General features: G+C 42.4%; 1 long non-coding RNA gene across 1 annotated transcript; it reads right to left on the bottom strand.

Annotated features, from left to right (window-relative positions):
* Window positions 1-352: 352 nt before the first annotated feature.
* LOC130594835 (uncharacterized) lies at window positions 353-1,693 on the bottom strand. Its single transcript, XR_008971175.1, has 3 exons — window positions 1,585-1,693; window positions 1,389-1,500; window positions 353-426 (listed from the first exon to the last, which is right to left on the bottom strand). It is a non-coding gene; the product is annotated as an uncharacterized LOC130594835 (long non-coding RNA).
* Between the last annotated feature and the right edge of the window lie 2,901 nt (window positions 1,694-4,594).

Raw genomic sequence — 4,594 nt, 5'->3', positions numbered from 1 at the left:
AGCCAAACGCTCAGACCCCTTCAGCGTACTATAAATCTTTCCTCTGCACACTGATTAATCTGTGTTACACAGCATGAACACATTGTTTAATAGAAGATGAAAATGATGTAATTAGCAGGTCTTCAGCATAAACATGTCCCCTTTTCTGCATCTCATTTCAACAAAGTAGTGTTGCTGTAGTATTTCATATTGTTAAAAACTTACTGCCATTTGCACTGCAAATGGCCAGGCCTTCCCAGAAAAATGGGCTGGGGGCACAACCACACTTGGGGAAAAGGGCTGACATTTGTTTTCTTTTTTCTGCTTACACAATACAAACTACTGTTTTCATGAGAGCTAAACTTCCTCATTACCTTGGCTTTAAAAATGTATAGTTATTCTTCTATAGATTTGTTTTTGTCAGATCCTGGTTTTCAGGTATGCGCCCTGAAAAGAAAACATGCAGGTTTTTTACCAAGTCACTCAGGAGTAACGGAACAGTATCTGGGAGAGCAAAGGAACAAGCTCCATGTAGCAACAACCCTTCACTGCACCAAGCCAAGGTGCTCCAGGCTGCTGCCACAAAGCAAGTGCAGGGCAGACCAGGCTGCCCCTTGGAGGGGCTGATGGACAAGGAGGTTGGCAGATAGCCCTGCCTCCCAGAGGGAGGGAAGCCCCTAGTTACTGATATAATGTACTTTATGTACGTGTTGTGAAGTTTCAGCTTCAGTAAAGACAACATCAAAATTACCATCAATCTTAAGTCAAACCATGTCTCACTTAAGTAATTCAATGAAAGCTGACAATTTGGTCCAAAAACTCTACTTCAAGAAGGCAAGACAATTTCCTTACACTGTTATAGCAAAGGAATGTGAGTCTTTCTCCATTTCTCACATTAAACTGAGGAGCTACTCTCCTCTCAGCAGGCTACCTTTAGACAGGGGATTTCTGAGTATCCCCAAGCTGGGGGAAATGCATGGGAAAACTTTGGCTGTTAAAGCTGTGGCCTGCACTGGCACCAGACTCTCTTGCCTATCCCAGGGAACCAGAAGCATATGTTTTGCTGTTCATCTCTCTGCAGTCCCCCATCCAGTCTCCCATTCCTGTGTGTGAGTTGGCTGACAGCAAAAGAGGCAGCTACCCTGAAGTGCGGAAAGGATGCCTCTTCCGAAATACTTGGCTTCCAAGAAGTATTTGAGAAATGATTCAGCTGAAAAACATCACTAACGTCTTATCTGGGAAGTTAACACACGGCTTTAGGCATCAAATATCAGTGTATCCCTTCTTGTTACGACCACCCCTGGAGACACAAAGCTTTCTAACCCATCATTTAATTGCTGATGAGAACCACCAACAGAAAATAATGAACTGCATTTTGGTAGAAATATAAATTACTCTGTACAACATACTCATTTCATTTGCTTCATGCTTATAAAATCTTGACTATGCAGCAGGCTGTGCAGCTGAACAGAGAAGATATGACTCACTCCTGTAGCTGCATGAGCTATGCAGGCCTCTGGTCTGCGCAGATGTGTGGTAGAAGTGGGTGAGTAGGTGAAGACAAGGAACAGTGACAGCCCCACCACCTCCACACCTTGCTCTTACCACAACAGCCCCTCTCTGCCAGAATTAACCCTTGATCGTCCACCTGAAACACAGGCCCTTGTTAGAAGTGCACAATAGTGGCCAGGAGACAAACATTCAGAGCAAGATCACTGCATCCTGTTCTTGCTATGAAGAACATCTGATGTCTCAGAGGGTGATGAACTGCATCTGAGACATTAGTGGGAGGGATAAATTTTTTCACAGCGCTGTCCCTACCCTTCCCCTTCCCCTCCCTCCTCAAAGAATTTCAAAGGTTGAGCAATTTGCCCCAAAGAATGAGTTTGAAGTCTCAGCTACAAGGCACTGCTTTGTCTAAGTGTGCTAGTCTCACTTATTAGAAAGAGGAGCATGACAGAGCAAAGCAAACTGGTAGAACTACATCCCTAAAGACATGTTACTTACAGTGTCAGAAATTCTGAAATTCTGATCAACCATGGTATGTTAAGATCTTTAAAAATGTTTCCTTTATCTTCTCCTCCTCACCACCACCTTTAATAAAATTTGTCTTAGATAACTTTAAAATTATTATGAAAACTTCTTTCCTTGCAGGGTGTTGTTTTGGGTGCCACTCAACATCGGAAATAGACATCTGGAATGTCTGTTACTGCCATCTTCAGGTCAAAGTTTAAAAGCAGAACTAAAGACCGTTCACTCACATTTACCGTTCAACACCAGATATTTCTCTATAGATCTTTTGTCACTCATTCTCAGTACAAGGATTCAGCCCTAGATTTCACTCACAAATGCAGAAAAGTACTACTACTCACAGACTAAATGACCTGTGCTGCGGGCAAGAAGTGTCTGAAAGGAAAGGTTTGAACACTTACCTCCCCAGAGCATCTAGCCTCCCTAGTACGTTATTTCAAGAGCTTTTACAGCTCATCTGTTACACATTTGACCGTTAGCACTCGCTGTATGCCAAGCTTTGCAAGCATAAAGCATTATCTTAGTATTAGTAATACCATCCTCAAAAAACAACTAAGAACAATTAGCCTGAAAAAAGAGAAAAGAGCACCAGCCAGCCTTTGAAGCAAGGGGCTGCCTGCTGTAGTTCTGTAGAACACTTAAAAGAGACGCATTTACAATATATCAAGTCACAAAATCAAATTTTAAGTGAACCCATGTGATGTGCAAACTATTTGCTAAATAATGCAACGTTCAGGATCTCAGCACTCACTGGTAGAGTGCATACACAGAGGAGTGGGACAGGATGGTCCCATGGCTAAAATAAAGTCAATAATCCACCCTAAGTTAGAAACACATCTACATTTATGGTAACGTTATAGTGATTGGCTGCAGGAGCCACCGGGCATTCAGCCAATTTGCTTGCCCAGTGTAAGGAAATGCTCAGTTTGTTTGAATTTTTTTTATTTTTTTATTTTTCCTGCTGTGAAGAATGGATTGACGTCATCAAACTGGATCTGCTGAACAAATCATGGATCCAGGGGTGTGCCAAGGACTTGAATTACAAAAGAAAAGACACTCATTTGTTTCAGCTTTCTTTTAGAGTGACAGGGACCATTCCCAATTCCCCTTTATCACCTTCTTCAAAGAACTGCCAGAGAGGACAAGTGACTTTGCTACAAGTCTTGGTTTCCACTCTGTTTTGCTTCACTCTGTTTTGTTGTGTTTGCACTCTGTTTTGTTGCTAGTGTGGGTTTTCTTTAGATAAACTCTAGCATCTATGGCTCCACAGGCTTGCGTGGAGATCTCATAGCAGCCTTCCAGTGTCTGAAGGGGACCTAATAGGGATGCTGAGGAGGGACTTTTCATTAGGAACTGTAGTGACAGGACAAGGGGTAACAGGTTAAAATTTAAACAGGGGAAGTTTAGATTGGATGTAAGGAAGAAATTCTTTCCTGTTAGGGTGGTGAGGCACTGGAATGGGTTGCCCAGGGAAGTTGTGAGTGCTCTATCCCTGGCAGTATTCAAGGCCAGGTTGGACAAAGCCTTGGGTGACACGGTTTAGTGTGAGGTGCCTCTGCCCATGGCAGGGGGGTTGCAACTAGATGATCTTAAGGTCCTTTCCAACCCTAACTATTCTATGATTCTGTATCAGATCATTATTACTTCTAACAAGAACACGCTGCAAGAACTCTCTGATCTGATTTGATGTAACACCATGCAGCAACGTTACAAAATAACCCAAAACCCACAGCGTGTTCACAAACTTTTCTGGTCACACACTGCTTTCCTGCTTCTATGCTGTCATATCAGCCAGCCTCTCCACCTGCAGAACAGGGTGTTTGGGCCTACACAGTGCTTTTCTACCACATCATCTGACCGAGAACTTCTCACTGTACCATAAATCCAGTGGTTATATGTAGTATCTTAGAAAGGGAGAATGGTAACCTCGAATTGTCAGAATCTGGCCATATCTCACTGCAGCTAAACAGCCAGTAGTTACCGTGGTTACAGACCACAGAGAAAGCGGTGCAGCTAGTGGGTGGAGGAAGGTCACCTCTTTAAAGTCTCACGAAAGATCTGGAAAACAAAAGGCAAAACATTCCAACATAAAACGGTACTCAGCAAGAGCTGGGTTAAGGACTGGTGCCACTCTGATCATTTCCCAGCAAAGTAATCCAATGCTTGTCAGGAGCCTCACAGAACGAAACCGAAAGGTCTAAACCAAAGGTGAAGGAAATGTGATAGGGCTGTGTGAGTAATGGATTACTCAGCCTAGTACTTGAACCAAAAGTTAAAATTAAGTTGTTCTGAGCATACATGAGCAAAGGGGAGAGGCAAAACAGAAAAGCAAAATAAACCAGAATACAGACAGAAAATGACTGTACTTTGAGTCTGATAAAGTGTTTGAGCTTTATCCTCTTCCCTTTAAATTTCAGGTTATTTACAAAACATGAATCACATAACAAAAAGTTTCATTTTAAGTATTTCCATAGCAGGTACTCCTATTTTCCTCCCTTCTCAGCCAAATCAAGTTGTCTAAGTACAACAGTGTGTCCTTGAATCCACATTTTAAGGAAAACTTACTATCTACTAAAAGACAGAA

Source organism: Pezoporus wallicus, unplaced genomic scaffold (assembly GCF_028554395.1).
Source record: "Pezoporus wallicus isolate ANWC-B61680 ecotype Strahan unplaced genomic scaffold, APGP_CSIRO_Pwel_v1 contig_5524, whole genome shotgun sequence".
NCBI classification, from domain to species: domain Eukaryota; kingdom Metazoa; phylum Chordata; class Aves; order Psittaciformes; family Psittacidae; genus Pezoporus; species Pezoporus wallicus.
The sequence above is the reverse complement of the archived record's forward strand: the minus strand, read 5'-3'. Positions and strand labels throughout refer to the sequence as shown.